Source organism: Passer domesticus, chromosome 17, assembly GCF_036417665.1.
Source record: "Passer domesticus isolate bPasDom1 chromosome 17, bPasDom1.hap1, whole genome shotgun sequence".
Taxonomy (NCBI): Eukaryota; Metazoa; Chordata; class Aves; order Passeriformes; family Passeridae; genus Passer; species Passer domesticus.
In genome coordinates this window covers 7,444,870-7,468,162 of record NC_087490.1, presented here as the reverse complement: position 1 = coordinate 7,468,162, position 23,293 = coordinate 7,444,870, and the positions used below count along the sequence as shown (strand labels likewise).

General features: G+C 42.3%; 1 protein-coding gene and 1 long non-coding RNA gene across 23 annotated transcripts in view; one reads left to right on the top strand and one right to left on the bottom strand.

Moving 5' to 3' along the window:
- Positions 1-23,293, top strand: part of FBRSL1 (fibrosin like 1) — a 502,054-nt gene that overhangs the window by 283,437 nt on the left and 195,324 nt on the right. The gene's annotated exons all lie outside the window — the stretch shown is intronic.
- LOC135282682 (uncharacterized) lies at positions 6,522-7,005 on the bottom strand. The gene is made up of 2 exons (XR_010348744.1): positions 6,732-7,005; positions 6,522-6,644 (listed from the first exon to the last, which is right to left on the bottom strand). It is a non-coding gene; the product is annotated as an uncharacterized LOC135282682 (long non-coding RNA).

Below are 23,293 nucleotides of genomic sequence, written 5' to 3'. Positions count from 1 at the left end.
TAATTCTCTTTTTGCCCTTGCTGACTCTGAGAACAGAGGGAGAAAGCTACCAAAGCTGCTCTTTGGCTGAGTTGTTGCAGGATTTAGAGCCTAAAGCCATGTCTCATTTCTATAAGGCCCTCATGCTCTGTTGGTAATCTCTGAACTGTTTCTTCAGGGATGAACAAACCTCAGTCACTGAGTCTGAACAGAAAAAAAAGGTACTAGACTGCTGCTGCTTTTCCAGGAGCTGTGAGCACAGGCTGATGTGTTCCACCAGGGAATAGAGTCATTTCCCTCCTACGCATGTGTTGTTACATCTCTGCTCTTGGTCCAGCACAAGCATAATTTCCCAAGACTCTCCTGCAGGGAAGAGTTGTGAATACAGCCCTTAAGTCCCGACTGAGCCCTTGAATCTTAGGCCTTAGTAGGGTTGGTGTGATACAAATTAAGCCTAACCTGTAAATCAATCTGCCAGTTACTCAGAATTGGCTGGGGATAGCAGTTGAAACCCACTTTTACAGCAGCTGCAAATGATGGGGTTGTGGAAGCTCATGCATTTGGGGAGCACACAGGGAGATAGAAGGACTCTCACCTGGGAGAGACCAGGTGGAGGGGCAAAACCAAGAGCCAGCAGTCTTTGGACAGTCTTCCCAGGCTCATTCCCCATGGTTCAGGTGTAGCAGGCAGCTCCTCAGGGTGCTCAAAGCACAGAAGGCTTTGCGCGTCTCCGTACCAGCCTCGCTCAGAAATGGCAATAGCAGGGTAAAAAACAGCTCAGCATCTAGAAGTGTGCTGGGGAGGAGGGAGCCACAGCTCTCCTCATCCCTGCAAACCCATTCCACGTTCGTCTGCAGTCAGGCTTATTGCTCACAGAAACCTGAGCTGCCTGTAATGCACCAGATGTGCAAAAAGAGCAGCCGTTCCTCTTGCTATCATAGGCAGCCACACTTACAACAACAGTGACTTGTGCTTTGATTGCTTGTCTAAAACTAAAATTCAATTATGCAGTGCAGGCAGGCTTTGCTGTGACACAGAGGGTTAGAAATTAATGTTAACACTGTTTCTGGTTAAGACTTTTTGTGTTGATAAATAATTCATAAGGCAGTTAGCTCTTTGAGTCTGACAACACAAGAATATATTAATACAGTAGACTCAGCTAAAGGTCAGCCCTGAACAGTGAAGCATCTGAGCCATCTTTTATTCATTTTCTGACACAGACTCATTAATTATTACCACATTTGAAGGTCTGCACGGGAAAAGTGCTAATGAGAAAAAGGATATTGGGTTTGATATCTGACGCTCACTCTTTGAAATTACTTTAGATTAAAAAAAAGAGAGCAGAGAGAACAATACAAAACAGGCCAGGTAAGACCTTTTCTTTAATAAAAATTAAAATTAAAAAATGAAAGACTAAAGATAAATTGGGAGACATTATTCAATCAAAACCAGATGCTGCTGGGCTGCCAGTTTGAGTGGCTGATGGGTGATGAAGTTTTTAAGAAAGCATTAATAAAGACATGATTAAAATATGTCCCTATTTAGGTGAGATGTAGTTGCTTTGACTCTTATTTGTTGCCCTCTGATTTGTTTTCCATATTTTTCATTTTGGCTGACCGTTTACCTTCCTACGCTGTTTATGATCAGAAAAAAAAAAGGGTTATTCTGGCTTTGTGCTGTTGCTCCTGATGGTTTTCCATACTTTTCCCATGCCATGCTGGTTTTAAATACCTTCCAAAACCTACCTACCTTATATGTACAGCCATCTACCACCAGAGGAGATGGTTGCTTTTCTCATTTAGCCTGGTTTCCTTAAGAAAGCACAATCTGTGCAATCACATGTCCTTGTGTGTGTGTTTGTATTTCCCCATTCTAATAATTTTTTTAATCCCATCAGAGAGTTGGTCTGTCAAATTTGATGGAGCAATAAATATCTCAAACCCAGTAAACTTGCAGTGTTTGTGGGTGAAAAAAAAAAAAGAAAAGAACACATCTTCAGTATTCCCATAGGGAAAATGTTGAAGCTTAAGCTTACTCCTTATTAGATATCAGAGAATTTACACAAGAAGGAACTCTAAGCACAGGCCAAAGGCAGTGGGGCCTTGTTAGCAATTCTGCTTGGGGAAGTGTCTGGGGACAGGATGTGAGCAGAGCTCTGTTTATCCATAGGACAGATGAGGTCTCCTCATGCTTTTGCATTTGTTAGCACAGGTGTGTCTCATATTTATTAACGAACATACAGGAACCAACCTGGGCAGTTGGTGGAATTCAGTGGGACTGTGATGATACCAGCTTGAAGGTTTGACGTGTGTGTGTGTGTGTGCAACTTGAAAAAAATATCTATTTCCAGCTCCTGGACTTCCAAGTATGGGCTTGTCTTTAACATCAGGTTAAAGTCAGGCCACGACTATACCCAATAATCTTTACTGCTTACAGCATGTTTCCATGGAGCTCCTGGGGAAATGCAGCAGCCTGGTAGGGAAATAATGCACTGCTTACATGATTTTGGTCTATGAAACAATCCTTATTTACATAGTGCAGCTTTGAAGTGATACTATGCCTGTGAAAGAGGTGAACTAAGGGTTTTTTGTGTGCTGGTAGATAAATGGAAACCTGTCTCATATGGGCAGAAAGAAATGATCGATCTATTTTGAGTTTCATTTAGTCTCACTCAGAAAAAAAAATTCTTTAGCTGTGATGAAATGGTTGCTTTACAAATAGAGCTTTTCTCCATGCAATCAAAATTGCACTAAAAGATACACCCATTATTGATGTGAAAATTGAACCACACTGAAATACAGATATAATATGGTGGGTTTGATGTAGTCATTGAAGGGAAGAGAGCACGGCAGTTAAGACCAAACTCTTCCTTAGCTTCCATGCCACTGAGCTTTGTGGCTGCTCTGTGTGCTGGAGGGAAGAGTTTGCTTCTAATACTGCACCATCATTCAGGGCTGTTTTGCTTCCTCACAGGTAATCCCATCTGTCTCACAGGAGTTTACAGAAACATCTTGTCTCTGCACGCAGTAAAATGTCCTCATCTTCACAACCCAGCTGCCAACCTAAAACTTTCAGTACAATGTCACCTGCTGCAGAGAACAGCTTAGACTCCTGAAATAAGTGCGATTATTTGTTGAAAATGACTGAACTGTGATTTCTTCCTAAATTAAGGCAAAATTTAAAATCTTATGGTGAATATTACTCACCTTGGTTAAAAGCCACCTGATTTTTCAAGAAGGCTTTGAGGTACAGACATCCACTTCTCATCCATCCCTGGGTTGTAGCTGCTGGTACAACGTGAGAGACCTTCCCTTTGTCAGAGCTTGGCTGAGTAAACTGGCAAACTATTCACTAAACCAGTGAATGATGTTTCAAGGCTGTGAAAATATTAGCATGTAATGTAACATCTCTGGAAATGTAATGTTTGCTACAGCTGTGTATAAATTTGTTTAATGGGTCTCTAACTCACCATCAGACTCATAAAGGCAGCCACTGTACAGGCTATTAGGCTGCAGTAACTTAATTGCTCGTTAATTGGGTAATTAGTGCTTTGTTTTGCTTTAAAGCCTAAACACTCATAAAAAGTGAATTAGCTGAGTAAACAAGAATGGAATTTTCATGATATGCTGTCCCAGTTATTGCACATAATTAATCAACCTTTTATTATCATTCCTTTTTTTTTTTTTTTTCCCTCTTGGTGACTGCCTCAGGTAGGTTGGATAAACATCCCAGTTCAAAGCCCAGGGAAGGAGTCCTCAGTAAATCTCATTAGCTGAGGGTGGTGCCTGTATTCCATGGCTAAGGGGGTTTGTGTAGTGCCCCCAGCAGCAGAGAGGTTCATGGGCAGCTCAGGTGGCTGGGACTTGGTGGAGCCAGTTGGCTCTTAGGTGGGAAGCTGTGCAAGAAAGGACTGATTTACCTCTTCCCATTTCCTGGTATAGTGGTGTTCAGTTCCACAGCTCAGACTAATCTAGCAGAAATGTAAATGAAAACCCAGCAGCCTGGAAAACTGGTTTATTTAACCAAGATGTGCATTAACATGAAAGTATTGCTGTACTATTAGGTATTTGGGCAAGAGATGGGCCTGCAAATGAATGTTCTTAGCAGTAAATGGCCCCCTGGCTTTAACACAGGTAGTTAAACTAAATATTGGGAAAGGAAGAAGTTAATGGAAACCCTGTTTGCACCCAACTGCAGGAAGCTTAATTTGCACTCCCAAAGAGGATCACAGCACCCTCATCCCTGCTAGGGTCGTGCAGTCCTGAATGCCAACAGGATTGCAGTTGCCATGCAGCTTAAACAGTGAACGTCCTTAATTGGGATGACGGCCGCTGCTCTAACGAGCGGCTGCAGTCGTGCTGTAGGTGCTCCATGCTGCCTTCCATTGCTGGGCCTGGCTGTTTAATGATGTCTTAATTGGCTTTGAGAACTCCTCAAGAGGAGGAGAGCCAGAAAGAAAGGAATTGGTGCATTTTTTTATATGTTTGTTCTTGCTTTAGAGAAAATTCTGAAGGGAGGACAGCTGAGGTAGAATAGTGCTCTTGTCGTGTAATATTACACATAGAATTTTATATGTGAAGAACATTTTGCTTCCAATCTAAAGCAATGGAAGTTAATGCTGGATTTCCACATTGAAGGGAAGTTAAGTATTTACTGGTAGATGCAAATGTCAGCTGCCTGAGCGTTGACTGACTAAGGCTAAAAGATTTGGTGCACAAAGAGAGCACGAAACGCAATTAAAGTGAGTCCCAGTAACTTTTATATTTGGCACTTGTGGTCAGATGTTGATACTAAATATAAGCAGAACTGTGCTGTAAAAATTAGACCTCTTTTATTGCAGAGCAATTGAGGTTTTACGAAGAATGGCACCAATCCATGGAGACTTTTTCCTAGTGAGCTGATAAAGGGAACAGCTGCAAAGTTTGACGCGTAGAAAGTTTGAGTTATAAATCTTTGATCTGCTTGAATATATGAAGTTAAACACTTCTTTCATGCTTCACGTTTTCCAGATTCAGCACTGTCTATGGTTGCTTTCTTGGCTGTGCTCTGTACAGGCATCAGTTAGCTGAATGGTCTGTGAAGGGGAGCACCAGTCTCTTCTCTGCAGCATCGTAGGTTGGCTCTGGATGGCCTCCTGGGAGCAGAGTTTCTTGGAGATCTGGTTTGGTGTGTGCTTTTATTTAAAACCCATCTGTCTGTAACATGCAGAAGTTTGCCACGTAGTTGCTGCTGTGTTGTGAGACACTGGAGCATGAAAGGGCTTGGCTGGTGGTGTGGCTGTGGTTTTCTAGTGCTCAGAATCCAGCTGAATGTGGCCTGGTCCTTTTATTGATCATGAGGAGGGCTGGGGCTAAAGGAAGGACTGGCCAGAGTTAGGAACCAGGCGCCTGGAGTTACAATAGCCAGATGAATCCTGTCTTCATTGTCTCTCACAGACCTGGCATTTCTTAAAGTCACTAATTGAGCAATAAACATTCCTTTTCTATGTTGACTGCAGTAACTCCACTAGACCATCACTTATTGTTTTTACTTATTGAGAGATTGTGCCATACCAAACTTATAAAAACTCAGGAAGAGACTTTGCTGTTGTTATAAAAAAAAATTAGAGGAAAGAGTGATCTTAATGAAAAGAATGAAACTATTTGAAATACCTGGCCTTTCTCTAAACTTTTTTTTCATGTATGCTGCAAAATTTCCTACAAAAATGCTGACTAAAAAAACATATGTGAAAGGTGTGTATTTTTTTCCACGTAATCTTATACCCTCACCATTTTTTTAAGTAGCATTCCAGATAAGTTTTAGAGAATTGCAGAAAATGTATTCTGTAATTTGTACTATTCATGTACTTCAAGGGTTTATTTTTCCCTTTTGCAGAGATTTTTCCAGTCTACAAAGAAATATTGGCTCCTCCAAAACTGTGCAGGAATTTTTTAAATTGGCTGAAGGCATAAATGCCGGGAATTAACAGGTTTCAGCCTTTCTTTATGAACACATATTTAGCTATATGTAAAACATATATTTCTCCCAAATAGCAGTTCATCATCTATTAATGCTCAGGCTGCAGTGCCTGGCACGTGCTGGAAGGAGCAGACAGCAGGTTTCCCGTTAACCACTGCTTGGCTCTGCCCATGAAATACCTACAGCCACTTTCGTCCCAAGCAGGGTGCAAATTTGCAAAGCAGACAGACTGCCAAGGCAAGGCAAACGTGATTTATTGTTTCACAGTTGCGTAAGTTCTGCTTGTGTTTCGGAAACTTCACTTGCTCGGTAGCTGCTGAGGAGAGGGGGAAAGGAGGAGACAACCCTGTAAGCACCGGTGCTCAAGAGTTTTCTGTGATGGTCTGTTAGGAGCAGTCAACATCAGTCCAACAAATTGGAACCTCTCATTGAAGGCTCTTCTAAACTGAAGCTCCTTGTGGTTTTTTTGCCTTGCATGCAAGCGCACTATCACATTTATCTAACCAAGTGAAAAGCAGGTTTCACGTTTAACCTCTAATCCATGGCCTAATGAAAACTTCTCTCACTTTTGCTCAGGATCTCCATTTTCTCATTTTTTCAGGATTATATTTTCCGTCTTTCATTTGTGAATCACCTTCCTTGAAAGCACAGTTCATAGTGGAAAAACTTTCTAGCTGGATGCCGTGTGTTCCGTAGCAAAACTGAGCCTGAAAAGCAAAGTGAGCATTGATGGAGCTGGGGGAGGATGTTACCTGGAAGCTGGCACGAACTTCTTGTCAGCTGAGTGCTCTCACGGGAATTGGTGAAGTTCCTGGCAGGCTTGTTATTAGGTGTGGCCAATTAATAGCAAAACAGATCGTAACGGGGTGAAGCATTATCATGGAAGAGTTGTCCTCAGTGAATCCCCCAAATGTCAGAGGGAATTCTTTTTTCCCAAGTGTCTTGCCCCCAACCCTTTGGACCTAACCAAGGAAGCCAGAAGAGAAGCATGGAGACATTTCTTCTCCCTCCCAGATTTTCTGCTGAGATAGAGTGGTTCAGCTAGATGTTATTGTTACTTCTGCTGGTATCATAATAAGGGTGGCAGTTTTGTCAGGGAGGGATACGGCCCTCTGCAGAGCCCCACCCCTGGAAGGCTGTGACATTGTTTGGCATCTGCCTTGATCTCTCTGTTTCAGGGAGTTTTCAGGTGGACTGTAAGGGATGATAAAGGCTGACAGAGAAGATCAAGCTGATAAATAGTCGGAAAATTTTCACATACAAAACCCAGCAAATCTGAAAACAGAGCCACAGCAGCAGAGAGATTTATGTATTATGTATTGAAAAATACAAGCGTGGCATGCTTTATGAATGCTGAATGGCTGGCTCTCCTCAGCTGGGCTTTCCAGTCTATTAAATTACTCTGGGCCATAATCTGTTATAATAAATCGTTTGCATAGCACCTCTGGAGCACACTGCCAAGCAGAGAAAAACAGGAGACTTTTCCTCTGAAAAGCCTGTGGCCTGACCAGGGAGGAGTCACAATGGGGCAGTGGTTCAGGAGAAAGGAGATGGAAAAATTATTAGGAAGGGGGGTGGCAAGGGAGGTTTTCCTGGGAGGGTTGTTTTTTATAGTGGCTGTGTAAAGGATGAGAGTTGGGGCTGAAAGATGAGGAGGGAAGGAGATGCTGGAAAATAAAAGAAGAGAGCAGGATGGGATTTCTATCATTTAGCCTCCATGGGATCAAGTGCATTACTGCTCTGAATAATGCCCTCGTTTAGCTCCATTGTGTGATGGATTTGAAGCTTCAAAACATAAATGAAACTAAGGGCCTAGATAGCCTAATGCTGTTATAAATTTTGAAGACTTGGTTTCAAATATGATTCAGGGGCCTTAGTGAAATGTGTTTGGGGATCTCTGCTCCATCCCTGTTGGGTAATTGTGCACATCACAGAAACATCACATCCTGGCATGATGCTGGTGCTCTGCCAAATGGAGGCTCTGAGGCTGCAATAGCAAGGGCAGCTGCAAGTTGTGATTTAGGAATGTTGGCTGGGAGATGTGGAGGCAAAGTCTACAAAGTTTCTGCCTAGAAAGCATTTTAAAATAAGGAAAGAAAAAAAGAATCTCCAAGTTAATTCTCTTGTGGAAAAAAGCATGTTGGGAAAGAGGCAAGTACTTTGTGAAATTGCCAATGTCCCATTTCCCTGGGTTATAAAACTTCTGGCAAAGACATCAGCTGTATTCCCCTCCCCTTTCAGATTACATGTAGTGTGTTTGAAATAACTTTTTAACAAATCACAACATTAGAAAGGAGGACAAAAGTCTGAATAGTATAGCTCTAGCTAGGTCAAAGATAAAGTGCTGGCCTAATGAACAGCAAAAGTAGCTGCTTCCATTACTGTTGCTATTCTAAAACTCATGGTCACTGGCTGGTTGTGTCCACCACATGGGACTACTATAATTTTTCTCTGTCATCCAAAAACGTAGAAAAACTTAGGCTACAAACATCCTCAGCTCTGTTTGAGTAGCTCTAATTTACATGACTTAGGTAGGCGTAAAAAGTGAGAAATGACCTTTTCAACATGACTTCAGATATTAAAACGATCTTACAATCTTATTATCATGAGAACATTTCGCAGAGTATTAAGCTCAATAAATTACCTTTTCCCCAAGCTGCTAACCCTCGATCCCTCAGGGGCAGCTGCAGCAACGATGTTGGTTCACGGCCTTCTTATTTTAGCTGAATTGCTTAATTGGTATGTGTTCTACATCCCCGATTGAGTATTTGGAGCACAAATGAAGGTTAGAACCTTTGCGCTAGTTATCGACTGGAAGAAAATTGATTCACGCTCAGGAGTGCAGTTGGGAGACAATTCACAATCCTCCCTTGGAAGGAAAGATTCTGCTCTTTTCTCTTCCCCTAGATTTCTTGCAAAGGTCACTCCAGCTGAACACGGTCATATTTTTGGTTTGGTGGTTGCTTTTTACACAGCAAATCACTGTTAGAGAGACGGAGTTTGAGTTTCCTGGATGTGTTTGTAGTTGAACTTGAAATTGAGGTGCTGGGGATGTTGTCCTTCCCTCTCCCTGCCTCCCCCTCGTCTTTGCACTCCTGCATTTTCTGTTCTCCAGAGGAGATGTCCCTGCGTGGGGCATCTGTGAAAAAACAAGTTATAATTCCCCAAGTATTCTCCCCCTTTGTTGGATCCAAGAGAAGGGAGGAAAGGGTTATAAAGAACGTCACTGTTTCAGCTCCTAATCTCAAGATGTATCCCATAAGGTGACTTCCCGAAGACATCTTTCCATTGTGCTGAGCATCTTCAGTTCAGTGAGTGAAAATAAATCCTTAAGTAAAGGTCATTCAAGACAAAGCTCAGAAATGCCAGAAAGCGACAGCAAAATTTACCAAATTGCTGTGCTGAACAAATTTAAACTGAGCACGTGCTTTGTGCTGCCTGATAATTGATCTTTTCTTTGCAATATGATCAAGCCCTTCTGCATCAGCTGCTACAGAAGCCCTTGGTTTTTTTGTGATCTTTGTAGCGGGAACCTGAGCTTTCTTGTGGCCTGTATTAATAGAAACATCAAAATGGCAGAGATTCTGCTTTATTTTTAATGTTCATTAAAGGGCAAACATGTGACTTAGCCGGCCTCAGCAAGATTCCCTGTGGCTCCATGAGCATGCCAAAAAGAGAGGCAAGGCAGCCAAGGCAAGAGGCATTCCTGGACTACAGAGCATGTTGCACATAATCCAGAAGGGAAATGGAAAGAAAAAGCTTAAAAGTCAGACAGGCACGGAGGGGGCAGCAGGATGTCAGCTCAGCATGTTGACATGCCACAATCTGTTAGCTCAGTCTCATTAATACAGAGGCCAGTGAGAGAGGAGATAGACAGGATTGGAGGAGGAAATTTGGCAGCATCAAATAAACCCAGACAGAGTCACTGAGATGCCATGAGATGCTTCGTCTAAGGAACACTGTAAAATTAGAATAGAGCTCTTCAGTTCAGCAGTGAGCAGTGTGCCACCTTGAGTGCTTTGTTCAGTGGGTGGTAACTAATCTGAGCACTGGCAGATCTCCCCCGTTGCTCCAAGGGACAGCAGTACAGTAGAAATGGTGATTTTTGTATAATGCATGACCAGGTACAATGGGAGAGCCCATTTGCTGTGACAGGTTTTGCCTCTGTAACTCACTCACCCCAAGGGCTCTGCAGAGTTCCAGTGGCCATTGGCCACCATCCCAGGGTCTGTGGCTTTCCCAGGCACTGCAGAGGTGGAATGTTTGTGGAAGCTTGAGCAAGTGAGACAGCTGATATCTTAAAGATAACTCCAGTGCTGGCTGTTGTCTGAAGGTACGTAAATGCCATAGTCTGAAGGACCCTGTGGAAAGCTGGGAGTATTTTTATTTGGCCACCTGCCTTTATTTTTTCTATTTTGTGGCATCCTATACTTTATTGGAAGCCTTTGTATGCCACCGAGAGTCTTAAAACTTGTGGTAAGCATTTTGATGGTTTAAATGTGTAAATTCAGATTTGTTCTTCTGGCAGAAGAATAAGTGTTTTAGCTACTTGCATAGGAGATTGAACAGAAAATTAGCCACTGCATGGAATGTAATACAGAAAGATATCACTATTCTAGAAATCTGTAAGGTAAAAATATAAAATATTAACTACGAATCATCATTCAGAGATAGCAACAGTAGTTCTGTGAATGTCTCAGTTTGTTTTTGGATTTACCCAGAGTTGTGTATTATCTTTATTTTAACACAGCTAAGATTTCAGAGCCAAAGACAAATATCAGCATGATCAGTGACTGACCATAAAAATAAGTAAATGGAGCACTCCCCTGATTCTTGGCACTTCTGCAATGTTTTTTCTTGGTATTGTTTGGAAGAGTCTCTTGGGACCTTCAAAATGAAAACGTTTCCTTATGTTTTCTCTTCCATTAAAGCTGACACTGAACTGGAGGTTACTCTTGCTGTCAAACTGTTAGTGTTCAGGGCTTTTATTTTGGCTCCTTTTTTTTTTTTTTTCTGTGGGAAAAGTAAAAAGCTTTTCAGTAATTTATTTTAAATTCTCTTGCATCTCACACAGTTAAAACAAGATAGGCAACAGCTCATGACTTAAGCAGAAGAAGTGGTATTTGCTTTTTGTGTCACAGTACTTACCTCAGTTAGGTTGTTCCAGGTCTCCTGCTGTGCCTGCAGGAGGTGAGAATGTCACTTTTCTCTGTGCAGGAGACTCCCTCCCAGGGAGCAGCAGCAGAAGGGCCAGCAAAGCCACACCAGGGTTTTGCCAAAGGAAATCCAGCAAATGTGAACGTGTTAGGAAAGATGCAGTTGTGTCATGCTGGAAGCAGACGTGGTGACCTGCCCTGTCCCCAGGGAGCATCCCCAGGACAAAACCCTCCTGATGGACCACACGCTCTCCTGAGCTGTCACAGGAAAGAAACTCAGTTCTGATCTTGGGCCTTCAAAGATTATTGTCTGTTTCTCTTTTTCTTCACAAAAGAAATCCACACACACATGGATTTTGTGTGGTCTAAATGTATTTATAACTCTTCTAATAACCCACAGGGTTATCCTGGCTGGGTCTGCCCTACGACACGGCTGCAGCTCATTTTGCCATTCTGATAAAAGCAGCATAGCCCTTAAACCACTTGAGATCTCTGTTGGCTGAAAAGAAATATGTTTGTTATTAGGCTGTGTGGGGGAACGTAAATAATTGTATTGGGAGTGAAATAATATTTGTTGCTTTTATTTATATCGTGAATGCTTGCAGTGAAAGGTCTAAGGAGCAAATGAGCAAATACCTTTTTTTCAGTGTCTGTATCACGCACATTGTCTGCAGATACCAGACATCAATTCCGTAACTTAAAAGTTATAGAAAGCTAACTGTAAATATGTCAACATTTTCTTTGTCATCCCAGAGCACTCAATAATCTCTTAGATAACTTGGATGTAAGCCGGGGAGTGCCGTAGCAATAAGGTCCAAGGCTTTGAACTTGATTCAAAATTGTATGGAAATTTAGTTTAAATCAAAGATTTTTATATTCTTAGAGTAAGTTCTCTTGCCAAAGGGACAAATTCCAATATTTTGTATTACTTAGGATTTTTGAGTCTTCATGCCTAACATGCTGTTGGTTCTGTGAGCTACATGGCAGCATTGAAACTGCAGTCCAGCTTCCCTTCCCTCTTGACCATGTCCTTGGCACTGCCTCGATTCCACCCCACGTTTTTACCTTTTGTGTGTAGATCTTTCATAGGAAGAGAGAGACATTAATGTACAAAGTGTCCAAGTTTTCTGTGTCAGCAAAACCCCCAAAGTGGTGGCAACTTGGAGGTGAAGCAAGGTTCAGGTTTATTTCCACCTTCTTGACATTTATTCAGTGGTGGTGAGTCTTCAACAGCCTCTTCAAGGCAAAAGAACGTGTCCCATCCTCCTTTAACGTGTTTTTCCCTTGTGCCTCTCACTTGGTTAGCTGCTGTCATTGACTGGAATAGCCAAGTACTGAAAAACCAGGAGTCCTGGCCGTGTTCCCCAGGGGAAATGGGGAGGCAGAGACACCCCATGTTCTCAGTGCCATTGCAGCAGTGCCCAGGCCAAGCCGGGGGCACAAGGTCCAAGAGGAGCCGGGATCGGAAGCATCCAATTCTCACCCTGCCAGCTCCGGGCTGGCAAACCTCCCTGCTGGCAGCCAAGCCACTGGGGGCAGCCTCCGATTGAATTTCCCAGCCTGGAAAATGTTCTAAGAAAGGAAAAGGAGTTAAAACAGAAATAGACAAAACATGCCAAATGGCAGCCAGGAAGCCGAGAGCAGGTTCTAGGCCAGGGGCCAAGCGAGGCTGAGCGCAGCGGCGTCTGACAGGACGGGGACAGGGCTGTCACCTTGCAAAGGAGCAGCAGCCACCAGCACTGGTGGCACTGAGGTTTTGGAAAAGGAAACAGCCCTCCAAGTCTCCTTCTAGGAAAACCTCATTCTCGGGGCAGAGGGGATGACTTTTTAAGAAAAACCAGGCAAGCCAGCGCAGCATTTGCAAGCGTGAAGTTCTGGATTCTCAAGCCAGTTTTTAATTATTTCTTTTTGCCATTTTTTCACATCTCGATTTTTCAAGCAAATGTTTAAATTTCGGGACGAAAGTGATCCCTGTGACTCAGGGAGCAGCCGTGGAGGTGTGAAATGTGGGGCTTGTGGGTGTGAGAGCAGGCTGAGCACAGGGAGGGTGCTTGCATGAGTGATGCTGAGCAGCCAGCTCACAGTCAGACTGCAGGTGATCAAATACAGGTGGCCAAGAGCTTTAGGGAGTTTTAAGCCAACATAGTAAAGTACAGAATATTCTTTCATAAAAGAGTAGTTTTCAGGGCCAGATGGAACCAGTTCCTTTCACACTTTATGTATAACCCAAACCAGGTAATTTTATTCCTTCATATTGTGAGTGTGGTAACTTGGGTTTGGCCAGTTCACGTCATGCTCAGCTCTCCTAGGCTGGGTCAGGAGACTCAGAGCAGTGATGAAGCACAGCAGCTAGGCCAGGGAATGGGGCAGGGAGTGTTCTGGGAGGATAGCTGGACAGACACCTCTCGTCTCCTTTCCTGTGCATACTGCATATCACAGCTGCTTCCAGCCTCGTCCTCAGGAGGGTTCAAATCCACTGTTTTTCTTTCTGCTTTTTCATATTGCAGCAGCAGCAGCGGCCCACTATCTTGCACCAGATTTCTGAATTTGTCCAGTTTTACCATCCCACCATTTCTTGTTTAGTTTTCTGTTCATCCAGGAATAAAAACAATTATATTACCAATAAATCTCTTCAAACCCAGTGAAGGAAATTTTGAAACAATAATGATTAGCTTATAATCACTGTGGTCCTAGCTTTGGCTTAAAGCAAAGAAGCCCTTGTGTCCAGCATATGAACAGATACGTAATTCTAGTTTCCATCTTCTGAAGCTCCTGAATCAGCAGTAGGAATTCTGCCCAAATGCAGAGGGCAAGTATGAGCTCAAAAGCTCTGAAATTCTTGGATCTCTCTTTTCCTGGGAAGGGTGGGAGCAAAAAGAAGGCACAGAATGTTCTCATAAGCTTTCACGGGAAAAACAATATGGTAAGATTGAGAAGATACACATGTGGAAGGAATGTACTCTTAAGATCAAGGCACTCCAGAGGGAGATCTTGGGTACATGTGTTTCCTTGATTAATTCTCATTGCCTGCACTTGTGGCAGAGGGAAAAAGGGGAATGACTGTGAGCAAGGTGGGCTTATGTCTTCTCTACTGTGCTCTTCTGGTGCACCTTTTTGTTGTTTTGTTCCTCAGCTCAGACATTTACTGCAGCACGAGGAGATGCCTGGCTTACACCATCACCCAGGCTGCTGTGGGGTGTATTTGTCACTGGTTTTCTCTTGAAGTTGCAGTTTTGCAAAAGCCATTTCTTTTCCATGAGTTGAGCAGGTTTTCTCCTCCTGTTTCTTAGAAGGATAGCAAGAAGCAGCCGATCAGGTTGAAGCAGAAACTGAGAAATGTTTATTAACACTTGCTTTGAATATGTTTTACTGCAAAGAAGCTAAAGAATCAATATATATTTTAATTCTGCTAAGGAGGAATGGGTGACTCACTGACAAAACTCCACTGTCTGTGTTGGGTGGAGTTTTGCAGGTTTATGCTTGTTAACATTAGTATCTTCTAAATTGACAGTTTTAAATAAAAAATCCAACTCTAGTCAGAAATTTTGTTTCTTTAATGCAAAAGAAGTCAAATTTTGCAAAATAGTTTTACCAGTTAAGATCAGGATGTAAGTTTATCAGATAAAAAGTAAAGCATACTTTTCTTTGTTCTTTAATGGAGGGCTGGTTGTTTTGAGCACGTAGCCAGCCCAGGTCACTCAACCACAAAAGTCTTTTCAAAGGTATTTAAATTGACAACACAGCCTAACGCAAAGAACTTGTTTTTGTTTCTGTTTTCATGACAAAGAATTACATTAAATGAGGGAAGTTATCAGGCTGAATCTTTGTTATCCTAAACTTATGTTTGGAATAGAATAAATTACAGGATCAGGTTCTTCTGTAGTTGTTGCTGGATTTAGTGATTGTGTAACTGAATATGAAATTATGACCTAGTTTTTTTGGAAGTGGTCGAATACACAAATACAGCCAAAGATTTCTTTGATGTGGTCTTTTTTTTTTTTTCTTTCTTTTTGTAGTTGTAGTTTTTAAACACACAACTAAGCTTTTCTTAAAAATCCGCAGGACACAGGTGATGATTAGGAACCAAAATGCTTGACCTTGAAAGATGAGTTAGATCCAGATTTGCTCTTACTGATGAGATTTGGAAAAGGAAGAATATTTGGTGATAGCTTTTGATTCTTATGATGTGCATTTAAAACTGGCAAAAGATGCCACATTCACAGAATGTAAATGACAAGTATGTGAAGAGGGGACTGTGCCCCTTATTACAGATATGGTGTCATTCCTCAGACTGCCTGTGTTTTGAATAGGTGGGTTAATTTCTTGTGTTTGGGATGTTATTTGATACCTGGATGATAAGATTTTTTGGGTCTGAGGACTGTGTTTACTCTGGAGGAGCCTAAAGTGGCCAAGAGAGAGAAAAAGAGAGTAAACAGTTAATGTGTTCAGGAAACAGACTTCAAAGTTTGCTGTGAGAGTAACATTCTTCCTCCTGAAAGTTCAAAATGCCAGACTCTAAAAGCCACTCAGTACTTCAAAAGCAAATGTATCACAGTAATGCATAACCTTCTAGATAAGGTGTCTCCTGCCAGCAGGAAAAAAAGAAAGTAAGCCTGAGTGTGTGCGAGACAGACAGAGATGCTGGGTGTGGTGGGCAGGGTCTGGGTTCCAGCTGTGTAGAGATGGTTTTTCTCAGTGAAATCCTGAAGCAGGGCTGGAGACGGAGCCAAGAGCTCCTCAGTGGCACTTGACTTCATCCCATCTCTCTGAATTCCTCATGGCAGGAGGTGTGACAGAGTGGGGAGCCATTAGACCCCACTGTGCAGCTGCTCCTGCTCAGTCCAGCATTTATAATTATCCTCAGAGATTGCATGTGCTCTGTGTCCTCCACATTTCTCAGTATTTCCAGTCCTGTTTCACAAAACCATGTCTGCACCAGTTTCACCAAGAGCACACACAGAGCATTTGGCAAGTGTGCTGCTACATGCAGATTTTTTTGGGAAGCGACTCAAAGTGGGAGTAATGACTTTCATGAATCATTGTGGTAATAGAGAAATTCTCTTTATTGACCTGTGTGGCTGGCACTGATATCAGTCAGTACTCTGTGGGGCTGTGGGAAACCTTATGAACATCATTCATTTAAGCAATAAACAATAAAAAGAAAAAAGGCATCCAGACTGCATATTGTTCCCACTGCAGCCTCTTAGCACAGAATTGTCTCTAGTCCACTGCAACTGTGTAACATTTCATACATATATGCATTATTATTCTTCCCCTACTTTTGCAAAGACATTTTAACTGTTGTTTTCCATAATTAAAGGATTGTTCTCATCCTCCAAAGAGAGCAAAGTACAGAAATCATGGGATTGTTAAGGTACGAAAAGATCTCCAAGATCATCAAGTCCAGCTGTCCATGTAGCACCACCACCAAATGTTTACCACTAAACCATGACCTCAAGTCCATATCCACTCATTTTTTTAACATCTCCAGGGATGGCAATTCCACCACTTCCCGGGGCAAAAAGTGGCTGATGGTCAAGCAGTAGCTGTGTGGCAGCAAACCCTGTACATTTGTTTTTTTACAACAGTAATTTCAGGGAGACCTTTTCCTGCAAGAGCAAAGACAGCTTTGCCCTCTGATGGTGGTTTCCATCCAGGTGCTTCATACACGCTGGGATAAAGCTTCTTTCCATCCCTCTGTACTTGCTCCTGTTGTCCCGTAAAGAATGAAAAGCCATCTCTGAAGCACTGGGCATGAAGTGGTGGTGGTGGTGGGTCTGTTAGAAGAGCAGGACTGAGAGCCTTCAGCTCCACTCCAGAGCTTCTACAACCCTGCACATGGCCATTCCCTGCTGCCTCTTTAGCTTTGGAGCAGCAAATGTCTTTTATGATGTTTTGGTGTGGCACATAGCCAAAGCTTGGGCAAGGGCAAATGATGAAGTATTTTTTCCCACTGTATCACCAGACAGGTAGATGGGTGAGTCAGTAGATAGAAGGATAAGGATGCAACTAAAAGTATTTTCTCTCTTTCAAGATGTAGCAATCAGCCAGTCTTTTTCCACTGATGTGTATAGGTACAGATAGGTACATAAAACCATACAGCTTCTTTTTTCCTTAAAGGCCCCTTCCCACTTGAATATTCTGTCCTGTTTTCAGCAGCAGTGCAGCTGCACCAGGGCTAACAAAATCAAATGCTCGTGTAGACAAGGCCTATCCTCTCAGTGCACTCACAGGATTTTTTCATGGCATTGTAGTAAAAACACCTGAGCCCTGTCTATTTTCAGATGCACAGGGCTGTTGGGGAGTGAGTGTGTTTTGTAGGGTACCAGAGACTTGCTCTATAACAAATACCACTGGAGAACATTAAGCAGCAATTCGCTGTTTCATTGGCAGGAAATAGGATGTTTTTGAAGTGTGACAACGTGTCTGCTTAAATTTTGATGAGACCCAGGTTCACAAAAGGTAATAAGGGTTTGTTAACCATCCTGGAGTGCTTGCTGCAGAGGTGAGTGTCTGTTTTCAGTGTCAGCTGATGAGGAAGGGCTTTAGTCAGCCAGCGTGTGACTCGCTGCTCGTTCACTGAATCTGGTCTCCATGTGCTAAGGAGAGGGACAGAAAAGTGTCACTGGCCACTGAGCATTTCTCACGGCTGACCAGCACCTTGAAATCAAGCTATTCCAACCTGCTGGAGGTATGCACTGGAAAGAGTCCTTAATTAAAACTCACTTGGAATTAGAGCCTAATATGAGCCAGATAGCTGAAGAGCACTGCAAAGGAGTGAAGGCTTCTGGTGTTTTACATATTAATTTGTAAGATATGCTGTAGGGCAAGCCTTGTCCTTTCCTAGGTGTCAGAACTGATGCTTTTATGATCTGGCATGGGATTTCTGTGTACTAATTTCCACCTCCCTTTGTAAGGCTACTATCCTGGTGTTCAGATTGTCCCTTCAGAGCAGATCTGTGCTTCAGGAGCACTGTGGGGTTGTGTGAGTCTTGCTGGGTTATCCCATGAGCTTATTTTCACAAGGTACATGTGAGTTAATAAGGCAGCTCCATTTCAAGTCTTAGGTGGCTTTATCCTCATTTTGTCTTCTGCTGGGATCTGTTAGCAGCATTTACCTTCTTCTTTCTCAGATGTCTGAGATGTACTTTGGACTGTTCCACATTTTTTGTTTGTGTAAAGTACAGTAAAAACTGCAAACAGGAAGGATGTATGTGATTGCCTGCTGGTTATGAAAGCTCCTGTAAGCGCCAGCTTGGAACAAAGGAAGCACTGAAAAAGGCAACTGTAAAGAAGCAAAGGATTAATTTTAATGCAGTTTAGAAATTCCAGCAACTTTTTTCTGAGTGTAGAATAAACATTTTAGTGAATCGAGTGAAACAATCTGGAGGAAACAGGGATTTGTGTTCTTCTTGATGGACCTGATCCAATTTTTAGTGGAAATTATCCTTCAAAGCTTTACTGAGGCCCAGATTTGAAAAAAGCAGCCCTTCCTATCAAGCCTGTTCCGATGAATCATTGTTCACTATTTGTGTTATACATTAATGTGTGGTTGCTTCCATCCAGATAGATGTTCTGCCATATGCAAGCACATATTAGAGACAGACTTTGCCAAGAGCCTTCTCGATAGCTGAGGGGGGAAGCAGGATGGGAGAGGAGGAGGAGGAGGAAGGAGGGTTGGATGACGAACCAAGCGCCAACAGGGAATGTGATTTCCAGAAAAAACCTCCACTGAAAGTCTGCCAATGTAAAACCAAGGTTGCCTCCCCACACATCTTCCTCTAATAGCCCATCATCCATGGACTCCCAAGACATTTGATTGCACCTACCTCCTCCTGGTATGCATTTCCTTAGCTGGGAAATCACACTGTCTCTGAGCATGATTTATTAAGGCTCAAATTGTCATAAATAATGGGAAGTGACTTGGTGGAGCTGTGCTGCTGTCCAGAGCACCAGCATAAAGGTCACAGCACATGCAGAAGAGTGTCACCTTCACAACCCAGCTTCTGAGCTGTTATTCCTGGACCTAACAGTAGCCTTAGGAGGAGAACTAATAAAAACATCATGGCAGAATGGATGTACAGCAGCCTGAGTGCAGCACGTCTTCATTTGATTCTGCATCAAATGCAGTCTATGATTTTTATCTCCATCACCTCAAAGCAAAAATAAATAAATAAAATACAGATTTTCCCACCTGTTATGCATTACTATACTTATCCTGTGCAATTGAATCAAAAAGAGATGAAAAGAGGGTTAATTACCATATGTCAGTGTTTCAGATTCCACAGATTCTGAGGATTATGACACTATTCAAAAATTGCCAAAGATTCAGAGATAAATATTTTTGCTCCTCATCAACACTGCCTGGAAATATCCCATCCCTCCATCCTACAAGATCCTGTACTGGAGCAGTGGCCGGGATCAGGGAAAAAAACATTGGAGTGCAGAGTAATTCCTGTAGGCACATTCCATTCCATAGATTCAGTGGGCCAAGCACATCACTGGATGCTTTGCAGCTGAGGAATAAGACAGCAGAGGTTTTATCCCCTCTCTTCAGAAGGAAGAACCATTTATCAGGACTCCATTCCTGGTTCCTCATGTGCTCCAGGGGGGGCTGCACTCAGCCAAACGTGGAGGGGTGTTGGAGCACTAGAGATAGTTTATCTTTCACTAAAACATCCGATCTTGATTTTCAAGTGTTACAAGGTATTATGGTGTTAGTGATGGACTGCCACATTCAGACCTTCTGAGTCTGGCAAGAGCATGCATCTGCCACATTATCCACACTTCACTTCTTTTTGCTCATATTAAATACTTGAATTTATTCCTAATTTCTGTAGGTAATTATAATTAACTGCATAGTTTTTCCTCTCAATTTTTGCTAGTTATAATTAGATGTCTCAGTGACTGTATGTTATTGTTCTTATAACTTTAGGAAGACGAAAAACAGTGATATAATAGCTTTCATTCCTATAACATTTTCATGCCGGCTTCAGAAAACACAGAAATGGTGAAAGATCTGAAACTCCCTCACTCACCAAGAGGGAAAGAGAGGCACAGCTGAGTTAGGTCACTTGCTCCACTCCCAAGTGGTCATGGCTTGGTTCAGAGCAGAGATTTCACCTCTGCACCTCAGGCTCTCCCAGACAAACTGGGAGAGTGATAGGTACTCTGGGCTCTCACAGGGGTTTTCAAATCTTATTTTTACCTTTCTTTTTTCTGAAGAAAGGTGTAAAATAGGGTTGCTTTCATGAGATGTGCATAAAGAAGGCAGCTGTTACTGAGCTCTGAATAGACCTGATTAATCAGATGTATCCACAGCGGGATGTTGTGTGTCTTGTGTGTAATTTGGAGTTGGATGTTTTTACCTCTAGCACACCTTAAAAACCTCTCTGGATAATTCTCAGTAAGTCTTCCATCGATCATATGGAATTTTTCAGCTGAAATCTGCTTTCCATTTACTTTTCACCTTCAAATTGCAGTTCCCCAAGGTCCTTTATAGAGAACTATAAATTGTAGATAGACGTTTTTGATTCTTTTTATTCAAGCTTAATATCTTGCTCAGTTAGTGAACCCTTAGGAATTGCCGTGTGGCCCCTTATAACCGGGGTGGTAATAAAGTGGCGGATTTGCAGAAACCCTATAAAAATGTGTGCAACGGTAAATTGTATTTAGGCTACTACTGGGGAGAGAGGCATGAATGTACAATTATGAGAAGGATGTCCCTGAAGAGAGATTTCAGTCCGTTGCCATAGTCTAAATCCTCTATCTTGTGGTGCACAAGGTAATTCAGGCATAGAGCAGAGGATTTTTTTTTTCTAAAGAGATTATATTACCCATCTCCTCTGTTGATGGATTTTATTGCACAGGTTCACTGAGAGTTTTATTATTGCATTACTTAATGTGTTTTTGAGGTTCCTGAAACATTTAAAATATAATAATGAGTTCAGCTGTATGCCTGCACTTGGCTCCTCTCAATCTGTGACCAAGGCAGAGCTGTGACCCCGGTGAGCGGCCGGCCCGGCAGCTCCCTGGGGACTCAGTGGCTGTGGTGGATCCCAGAGCCCTGATTCCCTGGAGAACGCCTTGAATGTTAAACAGACTTGTCAGATATCATCTAAATAACAGATTCCAGTCCTCTGCCTTCTTTTGAAACAGGGCAAGGGCGAGTTATGACAAAGATGGAGCGATGGCTACGGGATGTGATTGACAGGCTGCTTCTGCCGCCGGAGTTCCTGGTGCCACATCTCCTTCCCAAAGCCAGCTGCTCAGATAACAAAGTGTTGTTAAGAGCCATGACACTTGTCACACCATTTTAAAGAAGTGTTGTGGTGCTATTAAGAAAAAAAAGCATTCCCATGTGGAAATCGTGGCATAACATCCTTCTTAATAGTGTGATAATGTGGACCACAGTCTTAGTTCTCTTCAAATAGATAAGAAGTTCTTCCTAATTAGAAAGAATGTTTATATTGTGTTGATAGCATGATTTTTGAGACTTAATCCAGAGCATTTAAAAAAAAAAGAAAAAGTGTTTCTTCATTACAGGGTTTTTTCATAGAGAAAACAGAAGATTTTGCCTGCCTAACTGCATTTTTTTCCTGTTATTCTCAAAAGAGTGGGAATAGTAGATCTGTTGGAATAGTTCAGCATTCATACATTGTTTGCTAACCCAATCTAAAAGCAGCCTGGGAATATAGATCTCTATAACAGTGAATTCCCATGGTGCTAATGTCAGAAATGATACAATATTTTGGTAAAAGAGCAACTTCCACTACTAGCAGTAGGAAGGCTCCAGGATGTCAATTATAAGACAAAAATTAACAAAACCACCATGACTGAACCATCTCAGGTGATCTTTTTTAAGGTTTCCTTTGGGCTTTGCTAGGCTGTGGAGTGCTGGGCAAATCCTGCCATGGCTGAGACAAATATCTGGGCAGTCATGTTGGATTTCTTGTTTGACTTTTCCCAAATGGATACATGGTTACCTGCAGCAGCACAAAGGTCTCGCAACAGGAAGAATTTTCTGCACCCTACAGGGCTTAATGAATCCAATTTTCAGCCATTTTTCCATTAATGGGACCCTGAAGTAGTTTAGTAGAATGCACACAAGTGCAGGCTTTTTACAGCCTGGTAAAGTCTCAAATGAGTTTGCCTGAAAGTTTGTATTCATAGCTTAGAGAGCAATGCTTAACATGAGTAAGGCAGTAATACTGGATAGGGTCTCCTATTTAAGTCTTTTTCAGTCTCCTTTCCAGTGAATTATGTGGATCTAGGGTTTAGGTTGTGGCATCTGAATGTGGGGATCAACTGAGGCCATTTAGCTCAGTATGAAGATGATGTAGCATCTGGAGTTTAGAGGAACTATGTCTCTAAACTCCAGAAAGTTGCTTTATTTTTTCAGTATATCGAAAACAAATCTACTTTATTCCCTTTACTGTTATTGCCAAATACACTTTTGTGTTACCTGTGCCTTGCCGTGTTTCTGATGCTGGTGAACAGCAAGTATCTAGTGTTCAAAGGTTCCTTCAGGATTACATTCAGTACACCCAAAGCAGCCCACCTGTGCCTCTGAGCTCTTGTGTCTAGTAGTCTCTATATGTAGCTATAAGCCAGATCTATGAATGAAAAAATCCTGGATAGGCAGCTGGAGACAAGGGAAATGTTCTCCTGTTGCATGGCTGAGGACAGTTAATCTGGCAGCCCTCGTTAGGCGATGCTTAGCTGATAATGAGCCTCAGCAAATGGCCTGCATTCAATACAAACTCCTCTGTGTGTTTGAATGTTTCACCAGTCCACAATATAGTTTAAGCTTTATGCTTCTAATTTTACTCAATGGAAACCAGATGAAATGAAAACAAGAATAGTCAAAAGAAAACACTGTTTGAAATACAGGCCTGTGAGCAAGGAAAAACCCTGAATTCTTTCTTAACCCAGATGAGTCACCAACCCACTGTAAGAGATGCCTCAATCAGTTGAGTACTCTCCATCTTTTATTAAGCTCAGCAGGAAAAGAGCTTAAGCCATGATAAAACTGACCCTGCAGCTGCGTTATTTTCTCAAATCAGCCTGGGATGGAGGACACTGTGATTTCACAGATCAGGATGGTGGAGGTTGGCCACGTTTCACCCAGCAGATTAGTCACTCTTCTGGTGGCTTTGCCTGGTACATTCCCCTCTGCTTAACCATTGGCCACGATCGAT